At 45.1% G+C, this 23,037-nt stretch overlaps 1 non-coding gene across 1 annotated transcript; it reads left to right on the top strand.

Annotated features, from left to right (window-relative positions):
* The first annotated feature begins 10,006 nt into the window (after positions 1-10,006).
* LOC136638364 (U4 spliceosomal RNA) lies at positions 10,007-10,149 on the top strand. Its single transcript, XR_010793597.1, has one exon. It is a non-coding gene; the product is annotated as a U4 spliceosomal RNA (small nuclear RNA).
* The last annotated feature ends 12,888 nt before the right edge of the window (positions 10,150-23,037 follow it).

The following is a 23,037-nucleotide window of genomic DNA, read 5'->3' on the forward strand; positions in this document are numbered from 1 at the left end:
ACAGAGAATTTGTTTGTAGAAGCAGGGATGCAAGTCTCAATTGCTGTCTCAGTCCAGCCTGATAAATCCTCTTAGCAAAGTTGCTTGGCAGCTTTCGTTGGAGAGCCCCGACCCGGGGAAACTCTTTGGCATTTCTTTTTCCTCCCCATGATTCTTTATCTGTTGAATTCCCCAGCAGTCAGAATCCAATCCAAAGCAATCCACAGCTTGTCGATTATAAAATCAAGTAAAAAATAGCAGAGCCACAAGAGGGAGCCTTGTCAATAAAAGAAAATTAGATATGCTGAGAAAGTGGACCAAAAACCGGCACACAGAAGTTGTTTTAGGAGCACTCCAACAAAAGAGCTGTTAGCCAGAAGCCATCTTGACAGCCTCCCTCGAGGAATCCTTGGCAAGGCTAACGCCCAGAACGCCTAGGGTACTTCCCACAGTGGCAGTAGAGGCTATGGTCCATTCAAGTCAGGTCTGCCATGTGGAGGACATGGATACAGCTCCCCCCTCTGAGAGAGAATTGGCAGAGCTGGATGACTCTCAGGACTTGGTACTTCTACTGGCCTCTACACAAGAAGGTGGAGGAGAAACAGTTGAACAAACATCCCCTCCTGCTGAACTCTTTGGGGAGCCAATAAATACTGCTGGTAAGGCACCCAACATAGAACAACCAACAGCTTATTTACAATCATCTGGCGTTAGCGCTGCTCTCCAGAAATCCAGCGTGGTCAATGGAAGTAATATGAGACTGGAAACTATATGCACCCAAGACAATACTGGGGAAGAAGACCTAGATTTTAGAGAACTTTTGTTCCAACTGGAGGCTGAGGAGGGATCTCTTTCCTCAGAGGTTTTGGAGGCCTTTAAAAATTTGTCTGCTGGAGAGCAAGCCAAAGTTATTGATAATTTGGATAAGATTAGAGTCCAACTTATAGACTCTATGGCTGGACAGATGACCATGACCTCAACTGCTATTGGAACAAGGACTGCTCAGTTGAACTCTAACGTTCCCCACCGACCATCTGCTGTTCAACTGTCTAAAACACAGAAGCTTATTTCTTTGGGATGTGGAGAGGAAGACATTCAAGCTCTTCCATCAGATTGATTTGCATCTGCAACACCTGATCTCACATCAAGGACATATTTAAAACTTCTTTCTTGGAATACTGCGGGATGGCGTAGCAAGGTTAATGATGAGACTTTCCAGAGATATTTATGTGATTTTAACGTAATCCTTTTGCAGGAAACCTGGTCTCAAATTCCTTTATACCTTCAAGGTTTTAATTCCTACAACATTCCAGGTTATAGAATAAGCTCCAAGGGGCGTTTGCAAGCGGGGATGACAATTTTTGTCTCTTCCCAGCTAAATTCAGAACTGGTGGTCAGCAAGACAACTAGCAAATTATGTCATGCAGTCAAGCTTATTCTTAACGGTCTCCAGTTAATAATTGTGAATGTTTATCTTCCTCCTGGCTTGAACAACCAATTATTATCCCAGAATTGGAGCACCATCTCTAAAATTGTCACGGAGTTAGACATGGAATTTCCTTCATGCCATTGTCTTATCGGTGCGGATTTCAATGCCAGGGTTGGAAATTCAGAGCCGTTGCTCAGTACTGCCGCAAACTTAGATCCTGATTCATCTCTCCTTGATTTATTTTCTTTAGAAAGATTTTCCAAAGATAATAAAACGAATGCAGCTGGCCTCTATTTGGCCAGATTCTGTGTCAATTTTAATACAATATGGTTAAATGGCCTTGTAGATTTCCCCAATTCAGGTGAATTCACTTATGCTTCAGCCATTGGTTCCAGTGTTATAGATTATTTCTTGGTTCCACTTCACCTCAAGGTCAATGTTATTGATTTTTTGGTTGATGATCTAGGAATGAGTGACCATTTTCCTTTAATACTCAAGCTAGATTTAGGTTCTTTCCAGTACTCCACCCCTGATGTAGAGCTTGAAAATGAATATGAAATTAGGCCTAAAATCATGTGGAATACTACAATTAATCAGAAAATGAGCGAACTGCTCTACACGGAGCCGTACAAGAGCTATAGAATCCAACTTTTAAATGAGTCAGATCCGATAGAACTAATTAAGATATATGAGTTATTAATCTCTAGGGTTTCATCCACTTTAGTCTCCTACACTAGTATACCCTCTGCTAAAGGTGGTACAGGGGAGGGATCCCAAACAATATCCCCTTTGTTTGATAGGGATTGTATGGATCTCAAAAATCAGATTAGATCCGTTTACCAGCAACACCGCTATTCAGGGGCTATTCAAATTCCCGATACATATTTTATTCTAAAGAAGCAGCTGAAACAACTGATCCAAGAAAAGCAACATAATTATGCTTCCTGCTTGTGGTATAAACTACTAGGTATAAAATTCTAAGCAATTTTGGGGTATAATCACCAATTCTGCTCAGAAAACTGCACCTCGCTCTCAGATGGTCATCTCCCCACACGCTTTTTCTCCACCTTATATTGCCAAGAGGGTGAAAGTGGCTTAGCATCTTTTACTTTAAATCCTTCAGCAACCACCCCATGGCCTCCTGTATCCACTGAAGAAATTATAGAGCTAGTCTCTCAAAGTAAACAAGGGAAAGCTCCTGGGCCAGATTTGGTATTGTCAGAGATCCTGAAAGTGGACCCCAAATGGTGGGCCCCTATTCTATCCTCATTATTCACAGTGGTGGACCAAACATGTATAATACCAGCTGAATGGACAAATGCTACTATAGTGCCTATTTACAAAAAAGGCAACCATCGTGATCCCTCCAATTTTAGACCTATAAGCCTTTTATCAGTGGGGCGGAAACTTTATGCAAAACATCTCTTAAACAAGCTGCTATTCTGGATGGAAGATCTGGGTCTTCCAGGGTGGGATCAGATAGGATTTCGAAAAGGATCTTCACCAATTGATCACTGTGCTGTTTTAGCTCATCTGATTGACAAGTACACAAGGCTAAAAAATCAAAAATTATATGTTGCTTTTCTGGATCTTAAAGGAGCCTTTGACTCCGTTAATAGATCACTGCTATGGGACAAACTAGTTAAACTCAATATAGACCCTAGACTTCTAACTCTTATTCAGAAACTTTATACAGGCACCTGCCAAATTAAATTTACATCTTCGGGGAAATTGACCCCCAAAATTCAGGTTGAAAGGGGAGTGAAACAGGGGTGCATTTTAGCACCCCCTCTTTTTAATCTTTTTCTACACGATTTTACCCCCTTTTTGCTTCAGATAGATGGACATTTTTCCAACTAGGTTCAATGCATATTCCAGCATTGCTTTATGCAGATGATGCAGTGCTGGTATCCTGTACACCTATTGGACTTAAGCACTTTTAAATAGAACTTCTGACTATCTGAAATGTAACAGACTTGAACTGAACTCTCAGAAAACCAAAGTTATGGTCTTTTCAAAATCATGGAGCCCAGGTACTTGGTCTATTGGAGGGGAGAAACTGGAATAGGTCAAAAGCTTTAAATACCTTGGAATTCACTTCCACTACAATCTTTGCTGGGGTTCTCATCAAAAATTAGTTACCAACTTGGCCCGTGTCACTTTGCAGAGCACCAATCGATTCTTTTTTAGTCAGGGCAATCGTTATATACCAGCTGCTCTCAAGGTATTTAATGCCAAAGTATTGGCACAGCTCCTGTACGGGTGCCCTATCTGGATTAGCTTTATAAATCACACCCTTGAGAGTATCCAAGCTAAATTTTTGAGGGCTATCCTGGGTTTACCTAAATCTGTACCATACTCTGCATTATGTTTGGAGACTGGACAATCGCTCTTAGTATCAAGAGCATGGCTTTTAACCATACGCTATTGGCTGCAATTACATTATAACGTGAAACCAGGCAGTCTCCTATCCAGAATGCTATGAGTCTGGTTCTTCTAAATGGTATAGCCAAATTAAATCAAAAATCGAATCAATTGGTTTTTCATTGGATTTTTTAAGTTTCTATCCATTCCCTGAAGTTTATCAAAGGGTAAAGCAAAGAATGCTAGACATTGAGGCACAAAACCTCTTTGATCTTGCTTCTAGAATTTGCTCCCCTCTTAATTTCTCTATCCCGCTAAAGTATGGGCAAATGGCTCCTTATCTGAGTATTCTGATCAACCCCTCTGAAAGTCGTGCAATTTCTTTGGCAAGATTCAATGTGTTCCCATCCAAGGTCACAGAAGGCAGATATAGGCAAATACCATATAAAGAACACCTCTGCCCTTGTAATTTGGGAAATGTTGAATCAATCATACACATTCTTTTTTATTGTCCTCGGCACACTAGATCCCGCCACACTTACATGATCCACTTCTCGGCAAAATGAATGGGCTTTCAGATGAGGCAAAACTGAAGTGTCTCCTAAATGACTGCTCACCAGATGTGCTAGAGGGAATTTCTAAATTTTTACTTTTCGTGATTTCCAAGCCTTCTTAATGTAATTTGTCAAAAATGTTGATATTTTTTGTTGAACTGTAAATGTTTTATTAGTAATTTAGTATCTTAACTCTGTTTTTGATAAACGGGATTAGGACTAATTATGTTTGCTTTTATGATTTCTCTATCTATGCCTAATAAAGGTTCATTCATTCATTCATTCATTCACTGGCATCCCGCACCGGGTGAGGCGAATCCTAGTGACACCACTGTTTAGGCCACCCTCCCCTCTGTTCTTCTCCACACTTCCTCTTCCATTCTGTCCACTTCTTTCTTTTTCTAATCCAGGCAGGAGGAGGAGGAGGAGCGGTGAAGGCAAGCGGGTGGTGGAAGTGGGCACTCTCTTGCCAACCTGCTGCCTGAGCGCATCGCCTCAGTCAGCCTCAGGGATGGGTGGGCCCTTCCTCATGGATCTATCTGGAAAGGGGGACTCTCAGATCTGGACCTTCGGTTAGGTACTTCAGGGTGTGTGGGACAAGTGAGCCAAGTTGAGGCATCTAGAACGGGGTCTCCAAACTATGTCAAAGACGCCACATCTGGCACGCCACAAGATTTTATCTGCCCCCAGCAACTACTATTCTCATTGAAAGCATGACATTGTTTCTTTATGTCTCTTTTGTCCTAAATCACGTTGGTTACCCCTCCCCCCCAAAAAACCAGGTAAAACACATTTATTAGTTTAAATTTTATTCATTAATTTTCATTTCAGTCCTCAAAATGCATAAAATATACTATGTGGCTCGCATACCAGAAGGTTTGGAGACCCCGATCCAGAAGAAGCATCGGACTAGAAGGCCCATCGGACTAGGACTTACTCTACAGCCATTGTGATGACTCTGCTATGTTTTAAAGGCATCTAGGCCAGATGTCATCAGCACATCCTGTGGCAAGGAGTTCAACAGACCAACTACATGCTCAGTAAAGACATAGTTTCTTTTGTCTGTCCTATCCACCAAGTGAATTTCCTCTGTAGCCTGCCTGCAATAACACCCCCCCCCTCCAAAACCAGTAAGGTTTTCAGACCTACCCAGTGCCCAGTTCTGGGTAGAAAATTTTTTCTTTTGTCTGTCCTATCTCTCCTAACACTCAATTTTAGTGGATGTCCCCTGGTTCTGGTGTTGTGTGAGAGGGTCAAGAGCATCGCTTTATCCACTCTGTCCATCCCCTGCAATCCTATCCAATTTTCTAGTGCCGGTGCTGCTGTGCCAATGGGGTGTGCACTGCTTCCTGTGTTGGGGTGTCAGTCACAGAGGCCACCTTAAGCTATGGGAACATTTGTTCCCTTAACTGGAGGCTGCATTGCAGCTGCACTGGTGCTGGAACGTTGGCTAGGATTGGGCAGTCAAACCCCAGTAGAAAGGATGAGAGAGTAGGTGATTTGTAGGCTATAGGGTGTCCCTCAGTTCTGGATCTTTGAATGGATATGTCAAGGTGCGGTAGATAAATGGGCTGAGTCTAGGGATCTAGAATGATGTTCAGACTATGACCAAGGGGCGATGCCTTTGTTACATTATTATTATTATTATTATTATTATTATTATTATTAACAATAGTATTTATATACCGCTTTTCAATGGAAAGTTCACAGTTTACAGAGAAAATCAAACATCAAAAACCAGAATCATTTGGATTTGTTCTAATTCTATTCACGTCTTGGTTCTTGGGCCACAGATTTACTTTCCTCTCCAGATCCATCCGCTGGTTCATGCACCAAGAATGCAACAGCAAGGAAGAGGAAAAGAGTCTTCATGGTGAGTTTCTGACTGAGATCTCAGACTCACTGACAAGAGAGAAGTCTTGAGAACAAGTAAAGGTTTAGGCTCCAGAATCCCTGCATATATACTTTTTTTTTGGTGACCAAGAGCCAATTCCACGTGTCCCAAGAAAGCCTGTTACAGCTTGTCCTGAGAACCTGCCTGCATTCAGTACTGCCAGGCGGTGAGAAGCAGGGAACCCGCCAGAGAAGAGCTTGGCCCTCTGGATGGCGAGGGAGGGAAAGGGGGGTTGAAAGGATGCAGTGCATGTCCCATTGGCACAGCAGCACCAGCATGGGAAAATTGGACTTGATTGGGCCCTAAGTTCCGGTAAAAGCAGCATTAAAAGAAGACACAGCACAACGAAAGGCGGTCAAAACCACCACAAGACAACAAGTGCAGAACTCTCAGCAAAGATTGGCAGGAACACAGAAAGAGACACACAGACACGAACACACAAACATTAACGTGAAAGTTGAATGAAAGCAGAGGAAGGGCTCAGACCTTAAGAGGGATGGAGTTCCATCATTCTGGGGCCACCACAAAGAAGGCTCTACCTCTAGTTCCCGCCCCTCAATCCTCAGTCAGGGCGGCATACAAAGGAGAATCCCTGGAGATGACCTCATGGGATGGGTCAGCATGTAGAGAAGAAAGCAATCCTTCAGATTTCCAGGTCCCAAATATTAAGGGCACCAAAAGCCTCCTGCACAGGTTTACACAAAACCTAGTGGTGCCACTGCCCAGAAATGAACTGGCAGTCAGTACAGTAATAGGAGGAGAGGCCCAGCGTCACTGATCTGCAGAGCCCCAGAGACCATGCAGGCCACTGCATTCTGCACTAACGGCCTTTCCAAGGAGTCTTCAAGGGCAGCCCCACAAAGTGTGCATTGCAGTAGCTGTATACATCATCTTATGGTTTCAGCCATGCTGTCAGGGGTCAGCTAGCTTGAGCGTCGCCTGAGGACCTATTTAACCAGGCCAACCCCTGAACCCTCAGTACCAGTACCCAAGGAACCACTGGAAGGGAGGGTTGTGCCATGGGCAACTCCGTGCAGCGCTTCACCTGAGTGCACCCGGTGAAGTGAGACGGACATTCATGGATGGCAATGCACCAAGCTCCTCCCACCTCACTCAAACCCCAGGCTCACAAGCACAAGTGCACTGTCTTTGTTCACTTTCAATTACTTGCAGCAAAGTTCATTTTGGGGGTCTCCGCCTGTTGATCAAGAATCTGAGGTAGCGTTTCAAGCTATTGCTGAAGCGGAAGATGTGGAGTCTTCAAGCAGAGATCTGGGTCCTCCAGCACTGATTGCTTAGAAGTACGACACCTGGTGTGTGCTGGGCAACTTGCTGTCTGGAGCTTCCACAAAGAGCATTGTGTCAGCAGGCACGGTGGATGTGAATGGAATCTGAATCTCTACGAAGGAGTGTATAGGGGCTCAGGGACCCAGCTGCAAGACTACAGCTGCTGCAGAAGCAGGTTTTGGTAGGCACAGGACACTTTCCATTCTAGTGTGAGCCTAAATATGATAGTGCTAATTTTCTGCAAGATTTCTTTATTTAAAAGATCTTAGAGAGACTAGAGATTGTGTTTGCTTTTCTGTATTACTGTATCTTGCTGCCGATGCCACATGGGTAGTTAGTGCCATCATTCCAGCCATGATGGTGGAATGCCTCATCAAAGATTGAATCTTACAACACTCAGGGAGCAATCCTAACCCCTTACGTCAGTGCTTTCCAGCACTGATATAAGGGCAGTGTAGCTCTAAGGTAAGGGAACAAAAATTCCCTTACTTTGAGGAGGCCTCTGTGAGTGCCACCCAACTGCAGGATGCAGCACATGTCCCATTGACACCAATATGCCAGTGCTGGAAAGCATTGCCATAAGGGGTTAGGATTGCGTCTATAGATGAACAAGCCTTACTAAGGGAGAATCAGCATGGCTTCTGTAAGGGTAAGTCTTGCCTCACAAACCGTTTAAAGTTCTTTGAAAAGGTCAACAGGTATGTGAATGCGGGAAAACCCGTGGACATTAGATATATGGACTTCCAGAAGGTGTTTAACTTGGTCCCTCACCAAAGGCTACTGAAAAAACTCCACAGTCAGGGAAATAGAGGGCAAGTCCTCTCATGAATTGAGAACTAGTTGAGGACTAGGAGAGTGGGTATAAATGGGCAGTTTTCACAATGGAGAGAGGGAGTATCCCAAGGATCTGTCCTGGGACCTGGGGATGGAGACTCCCCAGAAACCCACTGATTCTGAAAGTCATGTTTGGCAATTGAGCCGCGCAGGCAATTTTCACAATGCAGAGAGGTGAAAAGCGGTGTGCCCCAAGGATCTGTCCTGGGACCGGTGCTTTTCAACCTCTTCATAAATGACCTGGAAACAGGAGTGAGCAGTGAGGTGGCAAAGTTTGCAGACGACACCAAACTTTCCTGGGTGGTTAAGACCAGAAGCGATTGTGAGGAGCTCCAGAAGGATCTCTCCAAACGGGCAGAATGGGCAGCAAAATGACAGATGCACTTCAGTGTCAGTAAGTGTAAAGTCATGCACATTGGGGCAAAAAAATCAAAACTTTACATACAGGCTAATGGGTTCTGAGCTGTCTATGATGGATCAGGAGAGGGATCTTGGGGTGCTTGTGGACAGCTCGATGAAAGTGTTGATGTAATGTGCGACAGCAGTGGAGAGGTGGTGGTGGACAGGTCGATGAAAGTGTCCACCCAATGTGCGGCGGCAGTGAAGAAGGCCAATTCTATGCTTGGGATCATTAGAAAAGGTATTGAGAACAAAACAGCTAATATTATAATGCCGTTGTACAAATCGATGGTGAGGTCACACCTGGAGTACTGTGTCCAGTTCTGGGTGCCACATCTCAAAAAGGACACAGTGGAAATGGAAAAGGTGGAAAAGAGAGCGACTAAGATGATTGAGGTTGACTCCTGAAGCCTTTTCCACAACTGGATATAGCCACAAGGCAGTGGAGGTTTGAGGTCAGAGTTTCCTTCTCTTAGATGAGCTGCCTTCCTAGGCTGATGAATCCCATCTACCCGGTGGCTGTTTGGTCGCCTCTTACGACAAGTACAGCAAAACTGAGGGCCTGTTCTTATCCCCAGCCCCCAGGGGATTTTCTTCTGTGTTGGACCTAGGGCCTGCTTGATACCGTCATACATCCCCTTGATGTTGCCTGTGTCAGCTGCTACCTGTATCTGGGAGCAGAGCTGAAGCCAGTAGTCGTTAGCACACCTCCTGGCAGTCTGCTGGACGTTGCTGCGAGCAGCTCGGAGGACCTGCAGGTTGCGCTCACTGGGACAGGCTTTGTGTGCTGCTTGAGCTCTCCTCTTTTCCTCAATGACTGGTGTCAACTCCTCAGAGTGGGCTTCAAACCAGTCTGCCGTCTTCTTGCCGAATATGGACAAGGCGTTGTTGTAAACGGCATTCTTGAAATGTTCCCATCTGTTGGATGCATTTGCGTCAGCTGGGCCTGGAAGAGATTCCTCAAGTGCTCGTGCAAATTCCTCCACTTTTCTCTGATCCCGGGTCTTGCTGGTATCAATGCGAGGTCTTCCTTCCTTTTTCGTGTGATACAGTCGCTTTGTTTGCAGTTTCACTCTGCTGCACACCAGGGAGTGGTCAGTGTCACAAGCAGCACCCTGATAGCTAAGCATGCTCCTTAGTTCATGAGCAATCAAAAATGGGACAAAAAACTCTCTAATTTGGCAGGAAAAAATTAAAACAATGTACAGTTACCGGAGCTCCGAATTCCAACGTCCTGTGGCTTGGACTCTCCCACGTGATCCACCACCCTTTGCGCAGTGGCAGTATCGTAGCCAAAGAGGTTAATCCAAGGCGCGATTATTGCTAATTGAAAACTTTTCCCAATACCCCGCCATGACGACTTCACTACACTTTTTAATGAAGTGCCTTAGAACAGGATTTTATCAAATGGAAGTTTGCAAATACACCCCTCCCCCAAGTGGGGTTTTAAGTCTGCATCAGTGTGCACTGTGTTGGGTGAGAGAAATGTGCCTGAATTCAGTGAGGCTGATGGAACATTCTGCCCCTGCCGTTTCACCCAACGTTTCTTCCCTTGTCGGAACAGAAGCCTGTTCCCTCTTTCTGTATACATTTCATTGCTTAAGAGTCCAGACAGAGGTGAAGAGAAGCCTTTTGTTTCCTGCCATATCCAGGCTCTGAATTACTCTCACACCCCGATTCGCCTTTATCTCCCCACCACCACTCCTGATCGCCCCTCCGCCCCTTAAGCCTCCTCTTCACCCCATCCCCCCAGGCCCTGAGACCACCCCAATCACCTACAAATCTTCACCACCCCTTTCTGTGGCAGCCACTGACACCCATCCTCCTTCCTGATTCTGAACTGCCTTTTCAAAGGGCAGGAAGGTGGGAAAGGGAGAGAGAGCGTGAGTGGAGGAGTCCAGACTGGCCGGTTAAGGCACCCCCCACTCCACAGTTCCCCCTTCTCTTCTCTAGTCTGCTTGCCTCTTGAGAACGCGGAAGGGCCCTGAGAGAAGACAGTCGCTATCAGTGGCATTGCAGCATTGGCCGTGGGCCTCTGGGAACCCAAAAGGGGCAGCTTCCCTGAAGGAACTGCCGTGGAGCCATGGCCCAGGGGAGTACGTGACAGGGCTGGTACCAAAATGCACTCCCAAAAGGCACACGCTCCCTAAATACAGGATTCCGGCCTGACTGATGGCAGCTCTTTCCCCTTGTCCCTCTGCCCACGGGATCTGACTTCCAGCATCGGCCTCAGACATGCCAGCTTCCGATGGGCCCCTCTTTCCTCAGAGTCGGTTCTGATCCTTCCTCCCTCCAGTGCTGCCAACTGTACTCATAAAAACTGGGAATCCCTAAAATTCAGGATGGGGGAAGTGTTGAGCATAGGGGAATGCAGAGCTCACTCCCACTGCCCAAGGTCGCTCAGCCTGGAACAGTTCCCAGGGAGTGTGTGTGTAGCAGATGCGGCTGCAAAGCTTGCGTTGGCGAGGAGGAACACACAGTACAGACAGCAGCTTCCTTCACCAAGGCGTGTATTTACAGGTGCATAGCATTCAAACACAAAGCAACAAGCGTGGGAACCAGACGCAGGGAACCAGAGCCACCCACTCTCACAAAGTGTGGGGCCTGTGTGAGGAGAGGCTTGGGCTAATTAGCCCCACCCAATTCCATAAGAACATAAGAACAGCCCCACTGGATCAGGCCACAGGCCCATCTAGTCCAGCTTCCTGTATCTCACAGCGGCCCACCAAATGCCCCAGGGAGCACACCAGATAACAAGAGACCTCATCCTGGTGCCCTCCCTTGCATCTGGCATTCTGACATAGCCCATTTCTAAAATCAGGAGGTTGCACATACACATCATGGCTTGTAACTCGTAATGGATCTTTCCTCCAGAAACTTGTCTAATCCCCTTTTAAAGGCATCCAGGCCAGATGCCGTCACCACATCCTGTGGCAAGGAGTTCCACAGACCAACCACACGCTGAGTAAAGAAATATTTTCTTTTGTCTGTCCTAATCCTCCCAACGCTCAATTTTAGTGGATGCCAGCTGCGTCTGTCGTCACTCAGCAGGCAATCACTTTGCACCTGCTGAGTGACTCAGCACAGAGTTCAGCTGCCTCTGCTGGGGCCTGACCTTGATGGGCCTTCTGTGGCAAGACCAAACCGGGGTCCCCCTCCAGCAACTCTCCTCCAGGAGACAGGGCACATTCCTTGACAGGAAGGAGTGGGATAGAGCGGGGGAAAGGCTTGCCCTTCACACCCTTCAGTGCCCTCTCTCTTCCTTGCACACTCAGGAATATCCCTCCCTCTTTCACCCTCACGCACAAAATCTGGACTCGCGCCGGGTGAGGGGATGCATGTGCAGCCTTAATACCCCTGCAAGATATTCTTTTACATTGTATTCTATCATCAGTCGCACATTTACCTGGACAGTCTGGGAGTGGGCAAGAAGAAAGCAGCAAAGAAATGATGATGGCACTTGGTGGCTGATGGGCAGTCACCAGGTTTGGTGTCTGCAGAGAGAAGATGCCCCTCTTCAAGCAAGCCAGGGCTGCTCCCTTGGCCTCTCGGCTTTGGGGCTGCTTGAGGTTTCCCAGCAAATCCCAGGAAGGGCTCCTACCCAAGGAGTGGGTGTGTGTGTGTTTTGCGTGTGTTTGCACTGACTGCAACTAGTTAAAGGATTCTTTATCAAGGAGTTGTTTCTCTGGGCCTTAACTGCTTCTCCCTTGGAAGTGGGGAACAGGCCTGATTGCCCTTTATCCCCTTCCAGGCAACGTTCAAAGAACTCCGCCACACAGCTCCCCTGGTGACTCCAGGTTGTCACACCTGGAAGAGAGGCTGGGCCTCCTCTCAGCTCTGCATCCTGCCTGCCTCTTCCTTACCTGCTGTGCTGCCACTGCCATCTCCACCTGTCCCCTTTAGCTGTTCCACCAGCTACGGAAGCCCCGCGCTGCATCCTTGGTGTCGTACACTTGGTCTCACTCCCAGGGTTTTGGGTGCTCAGAGTTGTTGGTTCTGAACCCTAGAGCCCTCAAAGATCCCTGTTCGGTAGTACTGCCACCACCCTGTAAGAGCCAGTGCCTCAGTCCAGGGAAACTGAGTCCCTCTAGGCTTAACTATATCCCTTGTAGGCACTGAGCACTCTCTTTACTTAAAGTCTCAGTACTCAAGTTACTAGTCCACAATGAGGATTTTTGGTAGCTTGCTGAACGGCTAGGCAGGATTCTGAAACTTTGTCCCCAACAGACAATGAACCAACATGATAAAAGGATTTTTACTTTTTTAAGTACATATGGTTACAAAAAATTACAAAAGGCAGCAAATGCTAGAGGCATAAAAACTTCTAGGAAACATATCAGCATAAAACAACAAAGATAACTGGCTAACTCTATTATTCTCTGATTCTCACCTGGGTCAGCTTCTTTTGCAGATCCTCAGGCCCAGTTACCTATGGCCACATGGTCCTGGCGGGGCAGGATGTGCACCCACCACCTCTCTCACCAGAGACAAAAACCAGAAGCTCGCCCTCTCAGCTCTTCCCTCCCCCCTGGAGATCTACAGCTGCATTCCATCCTTGATGGGCGTCTTTCTGGCTGCCTAGGTGCTACATAATCACCTTCCATTGAGTTGTAAATTCCTAGCAGCTAGGAAATGCAAGCCCCTTGCAAGCCCCTTCTGTGTTACTGGGTTACTGTGGTTCAGGCTTTGCAATGCTACTAGGCCTAAACTGTACATATTCATGACACTTGGATGCTCCAAAAGCCTTCTGAGGACTCTGGAGTGCCCTTCAATAGTACTTCAGCTCCATATGCCTGGGTAGGTCTCCGCTTTGGGAGGAAGTGACTCAAGGTCCAAACCTAGGCAGGCTTAGGGCTGGTGTCGACCTCCAGTGCCGGCGCTGTGGACTGTCGGCTGATGCTCCTTCAGCACCGGCCAATGGTGAGTAATTTCAGGGAAGGGGGAAGCGGGCAGTGGGCAGAGGGAGGGGAGGGCCTAGTTGGGAAGCAGGGATGCCGGCAGGCTCTGAGCCATTTGGGGGCTGCTGGAGCCATGGGTGCCAGAAGGCTTCGGATTGGGCTGCGCCCTGGGAATAAGCCCCATTTAACTCAGTGGGGCTTACCACTGAAGAAGCAAGCATAGGTCAGCACTGTGAAACAAGATCAAAGCTGGGACTCTCCTCACCTGATCTTTTAACATATATTAAAGACTCGGGAGAACACCAGCAAGACGCCAATGGAAATGGCTGGAGAGAACGTCCTGTCGACTCTTCTGTCAGCAGGTACCTTCTGAGCGGGCGAAGCGCCAAAAGGGGCCTGCCAAGTGTTCAGAGACAAGAATCCTGACACAACTGGTGGGAACATCAGCTGATTCATGTCGAGAACAAGGCGGGAGGGAGGCGGTATTCATCATACGCAGATGAAATGTGGTTTTCAGCCAGGCAAAAAGATGCACATGGAGCCTTTTCTGGGGTGCTCAAACTGGGGGGGAGTAGCAGAGGGGCCTTCAGGGAATCCACTCTCTTACAGGATTCTCCCACTTAGCCATATCATGGCCTCCCCCCCATAGCTCTCCATGAACAGTAGCTAAAGGGCTTGGAGCATGACCTAAACGAAGAACCCCAGTGCATAGCTGATAGGGTGCAGCCAGCTTAGTGATGTGCAAAGGAAACAAGCCAGCTGGAGAACAATTCTGGAGTCTCCACAAGTGATGTCAGCCACAGGTTGACTTTATGTGTTTCCTATTATTCACTGTGGGCAATGGCCCTGCCATCTTCCTGGTCTGGATCGACCAGACACCATCCTGGGTGGTTTGCTGTTACGTGTACTGATGATGTCACCCACTCAGCGCCAATCCTGTGGGAGAGGGGGAGGGTGGAGTGCCAGGGGAGCACTGGCTCCTGCCACTAATGAGGGGCTGATGCGTGGCCATAAAAAGGATCGGGGAAGAAGAAGTGGGGTGGCAAGAGGGTGAAAGAAGGAGAAAGCAGAAGACAGAGGACACCAGAGTGGTGTGGAGAGGGGCAAAGGAGAAGCAGGAGGAGGTGGAGATGAGACAAGAGAAGAGGATCTGGGAGGAGGGGACAGGGTGGAGAACAAGACAGAGGCAGTGCCATGGAAGGAGCTGGAAGGGCAAGAAGAGGGAGGAAGACAAGCTGGCAGAGGAAGACCTGGGCAGGTGGGACCAAGCGCAGCCTCCCAACAGGCTGCAGGAAGAGAGAAGCCAATGAGAGACCCTTCCCCCACCCACAGCCCCTGGAAGGTTCAAGGCAGGACTCTGCCAGCCACCTCGGGGGCAGGGCAACTGATTGCCCAACCGCGGATTGGGAGACCCCTCCACTGCAAGACCCCACCCTATGGCATGAGTTTGGCTGTGCCGTGCAGTATCTGCACCACCCCCTCCCTGGGAGTAGGGGCAGTGAGCATCCACACAGCACCCACAACCACATTCAGAGTCATCCAGGGACCAAGACTTTCTGGAGCCTGTGCTGGCTTGATGCAACTGCTCTCAGCGTGACGACCAACTGTTCAACCTCTCACATGAGCTGTGGGACAAGGGCTCCCTCCACTGCTTGCTGTTTCACACCTGCGATGCAGCAGTGGCAGCAAAAGAAAGGATGGTCTTGCTTTGTGCAAGGACTTTTATAGGCCTAGAGCTACTGCAAGACCTTCATTCATTCATATAAGTTCCAACTCTAAAATATTCCTTTATGTAAATTTATTCAAATTTTAAATGCAAATTAATTCTCCCCCCCCAATCCCTACCACAGTGACAACGAGATGATGTGCCCCTCTTGCCAAAAAGTTTGGACACCCCTGTTCTAGACCAAAGAGCCCCAGACGCAGTAGCACCAGCCCAGTCATCATTTTGGTTGCTCTCTTTTGCACCTTTTCCATTTCCACTGCGTCCTTTTTGAGATGTGGCGCCCAGTACTGGATGCAATACTCCAGATGTGGCCTTACCATCAATTTGTACAATGGCATTATAATATTAGCTGATTTGTTCTCAATACCTTTTCTAGTGATCCCAAGCATGGAATTAGCCCTCTCCACTGCTGCTTCTGGTCTTCACCACTCAGAAAAGTTTGGTGTCCTCTGCAGACTTAGCCACCTCACTGCTCACCCCTGTCTCCAGGTCATTTATGAACAGGTTGAAGAGCACCTGTCCCAGGACAGATCCTTGGGGCACACCACTTTTCACCTCTCTCCATTGTGAAAATTGCCTGCAGGGCTCAATTGCCAAACGTGACTTTCAGAATCAGTGGGTTTCTGGGGAGTCTCCATCCCCAGGTCCCAGGACAGATCCTTGGGATACTCCCTCTCTCCATTGTGCAAAAACTCCAAAACTTTGTCTCCAAAACTGCCCATTGATACCCACTCTCCTAGTCCTCAACCAGTTCTCAATTCATGAGAGGACTTGCCCTCTAATTCCATGACTGTGGAGTTTTTTCAGTAGCCTTTGGTGAGGGACCAAGTTAAACACCTTCTGGAAGTCCAGATATCTAATGTCCAAGGGTTCTCCCGCATTCACATGCCTGTTGACCTTTTCAAAGAACTTTAAACAGTTTGTGAGGCATGACTTACCCTTACAGAAGCCAAGCTGATTCTCCCTTAGTAAGGCTTGTTCATCTATAAACGCAATCCTAACCCCTTATGGCAATGCTTTCCAGCACTGGCATATTGGTGTCAATGGGACATGCGCTGCATCCTGCAGTTGGGTGGCACTCACAGAGGCCTCCTCAAAGTAAGGGAATTTTTGTTCCCTTACCTTAGAGCTACACTGCCCTTATATCAGTGCTGGAAAGCACTGACGTAAGGGGTTAGCATTGCTCCCTGCGTGTTGTAAGATTCAATCTTTGATGAGGCATTCCACCATCTTACCTGGAACAGACTAACTACCCATGTGGCATCGGCAGCAAGATACAGTAATCCAGAATGGAGGTGAATGAAATCTGCATGGTGTGAAGAAGTGAATGGAGGGCAGCTTGCAAGAAGGCTTCTTTAAACAAAGCAGGAAATAAGGAGCATGCTGGGAGCCCTCCCAGTGCGCACCACGATCCCTGCTGAGCTGAAGGAGCCCTGCGAATGAGGAGTGGAGTCAGACGGCTGGCTCTCTCGCTGGCAGACTGCAGGGAGGCAGCTGTTTCCAGCAAGTGATGGACCTTCAGGGAAATGCATCACCTGCACCCACCTCCTCATTCAAGAACCTGGAGACCCTGAAGAGGGGAGCACGCACGGCACAGCAGCTGGCAGGCAAGTTGCAGCAGGAGCACTGAGCAGCACCTGGCTCGGCCTCATCATTCATTCATCTAGTTCCTCCATTCCGCTGGAGTTATGCTGAGAATCCGATTCACCACGGCTCTGGGATTGCCAGCTGGCTGTGGTGGCCAGGGAAGCCTCTGCCCAACTTCATCTGGTGCTTCAGCTGCAGCCATAACCGAGTCATTTGGACCTGGGCAAAATGTTCTGTGCCCTGATAACATCACCCCAGCTACTGCAATGCACTCTTTGTGGGGCTGCCCTTGAAGACTCCTTGGAAAGGCCGTTAGTGCAGAATGCAGTGGCCTGCGTGGTCTCTGGGGCTCAGCAGATCAGTAATGCTGGGCCTCTCCTCCTACTACTGTACTGATTGCCAATTCATTTCCAGGCCATATGTCAGAATGCCAGATGCAAGGGAGGGCACCAGGATGAGGTCTCTTGTTATCTGGTGTGCTCCCTGGGGCATTTGGTGGGCCGCTGTGAGATAAAGGAAGCTGGACTATATGGGCCTATGGCCTGATCCAGTAGGGCTGTTCTTATGTTCAGGTGCTGGTTTTGACTTTAAAAGCCTCTAATATTTGGGAACTGGAAATCTGAGGGATTGCTTTCTTTCCTACATACTGACCCATCTCATGGGGTCATCTCCGTGGGCTCTCCTTCGTATGCCGCCCTGACTGAGGATTGAGGGGTGGGTAGAGCCTTCTCTGTGGTGGCCCCAGAAGGATGGAACTCCATCCCTCTTGAGGTCTCAGCCCTCCTTCCGCTTTCATTCAACTTTCACGTTAAAGTTTCACGCCCAATCAAGTCCAATTTTCCCATGCTGGTGCTGCTGTGCCAATGGGACATGCACTGCATCCTTTCAACCCATCTTTCCCTCCCACGCCATCCAGAGGGCCAAGCGCTTCTCTGGCGGGTTCCCTGCTCCTCACTGCCTGGCAGTACTGAATGCAGGCAGGTTCTCAGGACATGCCGTAACAGGCTTTTTTGGGACACGTGGAATTGGCTCTTGGCCACCAAAAAAAAAGTATATATACAGGGAGTCTGGAGCCTAAACCTTTACTTGCTCTCAAGATTTCTCTCTTGTCAGTGAGTCTGAGATCTCAGTCAGAAACTCACCATGAAGACTCTTTTCCTCTTCCTTGCTGTTGCATTCTTGGTGCATGAACCAGCGGATGGATCTGGAGAGGAAAGTAAATCTGTGGCCCAAACACCAGGAGGTGAGTAGAATTAGAACAAATCCAAATGATTCTGGTTTTTGATGTAAGATTTTCTCTGTAAACTGCTTTGTGAACTTTCTGTTGAAAAGCGGTATATAAATACTGTTGTTGTTAATAATAATAATAATAATAATAATAATAATAATAATAATCTTTATTATTTTCCTCTTCCTTGCTGTTGCATTCTTGGTACAAGAACCAGCGGATGGATCTGGAGAGGCCCAAAGACCAGGACGTGAGTAGAATTAGAACAAATCCAAATGATTCTGGTTTTTGATGTTTGATTTTCTCTGTAAACTGTGAACTTTCCATTGAAAAGTGGTATATAATAATAATAATAATAATCTTTATTATTTTCCTCTTCCTTGCTGTTGCATTCTTGGTACAAGAACCAGCGGATGGATCTGGAGAGGAAACAGACGGTGAGTAGAATTAGAACAAATCCAAATGATTCTGGTTTTTGATGTTTGATTTTCTCTGTAAACTGCTTTGTGAACTTTCTGTTGAAAAGCGGTATATAAATACTGTTTTTGTTAATAATATGTTCTCCCCTATGGAGAACTCGTGCATGGAAAGCGCCCTACAGGTAGACCACAGCTGCGATACAAGGACATCTGCAAGAGGGATCTGAAGACCTTAGGGATGGACCTCAACAGGTGGGAAACCCTGGCCTCCGAGTGGCCCGCTTGGAGGCAGGCTGTGCAGCATGGCCTTTCGCACTTTGAAGAGACACTTTGCCAACAGTCTGAGGCTAAGAGGCAAAGAAGGCCCATAGCCAGGGAGACAGACCATGGACAGACTGCACTTGCTCCTGGTGTGGAAGGGATTGTCACTCCTGGACTGGCCTTTTCAGCCACACTAGACCCTGTGCCAGAACCACCTTTCAGAGCGTGATACCATAGTCTTTCGAGACTGAAGGTTGCCAATACAATATATAATAATAATAATAATAATAATAATAATAATAATAATAATAATAATAATCTTTATTATTTTCCTTTTCCTTGCTGTTGCATTCTTGGTACAAGAACCAGCGGATGGATCTGGAGAGGAAACAGACCGTGAGTAGAATTAGAACAAATCCAAATGATTCTGGTTTTTGATGTTTGATTTTCTCTGTAAACTGTGAACTTTCCATTGAAAAATGGTATATAATAGTAATAACAATCTTTATTATTTTCCTCTTCCTTGCTGTTGCATTCTTGGTACAAGAACCAGCGGATGGATCTGGAGAGGAAACAGACGGTGGGTAGAATTAGAACAAATCCAAATGATTCTGGTTTTTGATGTTTGATTTTCTCTGTAAACTGTGAACTTTCCATTGAAAAGTGGTATATAATAATAATAATAATCTTTAATATTTTCCTCTTCCTTGCTGTTTCATTCTTGGTACAAGAACCAGCGGATGGATCTGGAGAGGAAACAGACGGTGAGTAGAATTAGAACAAATCCAAATGATTCTGGTTTTTGATGTTTTTCTCTGTAAACTGTGAACTTTACATTGAAAAGTGGTATATAATAATAATAATAATAATAATAATAATAATAATAATAATCTTTATTATTTTCCTCTTCCTTGCTGTTGCATTCTTGGTACAAGAACCAGCGGATGGATCTGGAGAGGAAACAGACCGTGAGTAGAATAAGAACAAATCCAAATGATTCTGGTTTTTGATGTTTGATTTTCTCTGTAAACTGTGAACTTTCCATTGAAAAGTGGTATATAATAATAATAATAATAATAATAATAATCTTTATTATTTTCCTCTTCCTTGCTGTTGCATTCTTGGTACAAGAACCAGCGGATGGATCTGGAGAGGAAACAGACGGTGAGTAGAATTAGAACAAATCCAAATGATTCTGGTTTTTGATGTTTAATTTTCTCTGTAAACTGTGAACTTTCCATTGAAAAGTGGTATATAATAATAATAATAATCTTTATTATTTTCCTCTTCCTTGCTGTTGCATTCTTGGTACAAGAACCAGCGGATGGATCTGGAGAGGAAACAGACGGTGAGTAGAATTAGAACAAATCCAAATGATTCTGGTTTTTGATGTTTGATTTTCTCTGTAAACTGTGAACTTTCCATTGAAAAGTGGTATATAATAATAATAATAATAATAATCTTTATTATTTTCCTCTTCCTTGCTGTTGCATTCTTGGTACAAGAACCAGCGGATGGATCTGGAGAGGAAACAGACGGTGAGTAGAATTAGAACAAATCCAAATGATTCTGGTTTTTGATGTTTGATTTTCTCTGTAAACTGTGAACTTTCCATTGAAAAGTGGTATATAATAATAATAATAATAATCTTTATTATTTTCCTCTTCCTTGCTGTTGCATTCTTGGTACAAGAACCAGCGGATGGATCTGGAGAGGAAACAGACCGTGAGTAGAATAAGAACAAATCCAAATGATTCTGGTTTTTGATGTTTGATTTTCTCTGTAAACTGTGAACTTTCCATTGAAAAGTGGTATATAATAATAATAATAATAATAATAATCTTTATTATTTTCCTCTTCCTTGCTGTTGCATTCTTGGTACAAGAACCAGCGGATGGATCTGGAGAGGAAACAGACGGTGAGTAGAATTAGAACAAATCCAAATGATTCTGGTTTTTGATGTTTGATTTTCTCTGTAAACTGTGAACTTTCCATTGAAAAGTGGTATATAATAATAATAATAATAATAATAATAATAATAATAATAATAATAATCTTTATTATTTTCCTCTTCCTTGCTGTTGCATTCTTGGTACAAGAACCAGCGGATGGATCTGGAGAGGAAACAGACGGTGAGTAGAATTAGAACAAATCCAAATGATTCTGGTTTTTGATGTTTGATTTTCTCTGTAAACTGTGAACTTTCCATTGAAAAGTGGTATATAATAATAATAATAATAATCTTTATTATTTTCCTCTTCCTTGCTGTTGCATTCTTGGTACAAGAACCAGCGGATGGATCTGGAGAGGAAACAGACGGTGAGTAGAATTAGAACAAATCCAAATGATTCTGGTTTTTGATGTTTGATTTTCTCTGTAAATTGCTTTGTGAACTTTCTGTTGAAAAGCGGTATATAAAGACTGTTTTTGTTAATAATAATAATAATAATAATAATAATAATAATAATAATAATAATAATAATAATCTTTATTATTTTCCTCTTCCTTGCTGTTGCATTCTTGGTACAAGAACCAGCGGATGGATCTGGAAAGGAAACAGACGGTGAGTAGAATTAGAACAAATCCAAATGATTCTGGTTTTTGATGTTTGATTTTCTCTGTAAACTGTGAACTTTCCATTGAAAAGTGGTATATAATAATAATAATAATAATCTTTATTATTTTCCTCTTCCTTGCTGTTGCATTCTTGGTACAAGAACCAGCGGATGGATCTGGAGAGGAGACAGACCGTGAGTAGAATAAGAACAAATCCAAATGATTCTGGTTTTTGATGTTTGATTTTCTCTGTAAACTGTGAACTTTCCATTGAAAAGTGGTATATAATAATAATAATAATAATCTTTATTATTTTCCTCTTCCTTGCTGTTGCATTCTTGGTACAAGAACCAGCGGATGGATCTGGAGAGGAAACAGACGGTGAGTAGAATTAGAACAAATCCAAATGATTCTGGTTTTTGATGTTTGATTTTCTCTGTAAACTGTGAACTTTCCATTGAAAAGTGGTATATAATAATAATAATAATAATAATAATAATAATAATAATCTTTATTATTTTCCTCTTCCTTGCTGTTGCATTCTTGGTACAAGAACCAGCGGATGGATCTGGAGAGGAAACAGATGGTGAGTAGAATTAGAACAAATCCAAATGATTCTGGTTTTTGATGTTTGATTTTCTTTGTAAATTGCTTTGTGAACTTTCTGTTGAAAAGCGGTATATAAAGACTGTTTTTGTTAATAATAATAATAATAATAATAATAATAATAATAATAATAATAATCATCATCATCTTTATTATTTTCCTCTTCCTTGCTGTTGGATTCTTGGTACAAGAACCAGCGGATGGATCTGGAGAGGAAACAGACCGTGAGTAGAATTAGAACAAATCCAAATGATTCTGGTTTTTGATGTTTGTTTTTCTCTGTAAACTGCTTTGTGAACTTTCTGTTGAAAAGCGGTATATAAATGCTATTGTTAATCATCATCATCATCATCATCATCATCATCATCATCATCTTTATTATTTTCCTCTTCCTTGATGTTGCATTCTTGGTACAAGAACCAGCGGATGGATCTGGAGAGGAAACAGACCGTGAATAGAATTAGAACAAATCCAAATGATTCTGGTTTTTGATGTTTGTTTTTCTCTGTAAATTGCTTTGTGAACTTTCTGTTGAAAAGCAGTATATAAATACTGTTGTTAATAATAATAATAATAATGATGATGATGATGATGATGATGATGATGTAACAAAGGCATCGTCATCTCTATATTTTAACTTGGTCATAGTCTGAACGTCATTCTAGATCCCTAGACTCAGCCCATATATCTCCCGCACCTTGACATATCCATTCGAAGATCCAGAACTGAGGGACACCCTATAGCCTACAACTCACCTACTCTCTCATCCTTTCTACTGCAGCTTCTGGGGTTTGACTGCCCAATCCTAGCCAACTTTCCAGCACCAGTGCAGCTGCAATGCAGCCGCGAGGTAAGGGAACAAATGTTCCCATAGCTTAAGGTGGCCTCTGTGACCGACACCCCAACACAGGAAGCAGTGCACACCCCATTAGCACAGCAGTACCGGCACTAGAAAATTGGATAGGATTGCAAGGGGTGGACAGAGTGATGCTCTTTACCCTCTCACACAACACCAG

The sequence above is a fragment of the Tiliqua scincoides genome, chromosome 1 (genome assembly GCF_035046505.1).
Source record: "Tiliqua scincoides isolate rTilSci1 chromosome 1, rTilSci1.hap2, whole genome shotgun sequence".
NCBI classification, from domain to species: Eukaryota; Metazoa; Chordata; class Lepidosauria; order Squamata; family Scincidae; genus Tiliqua; species Tiliqua scincoides.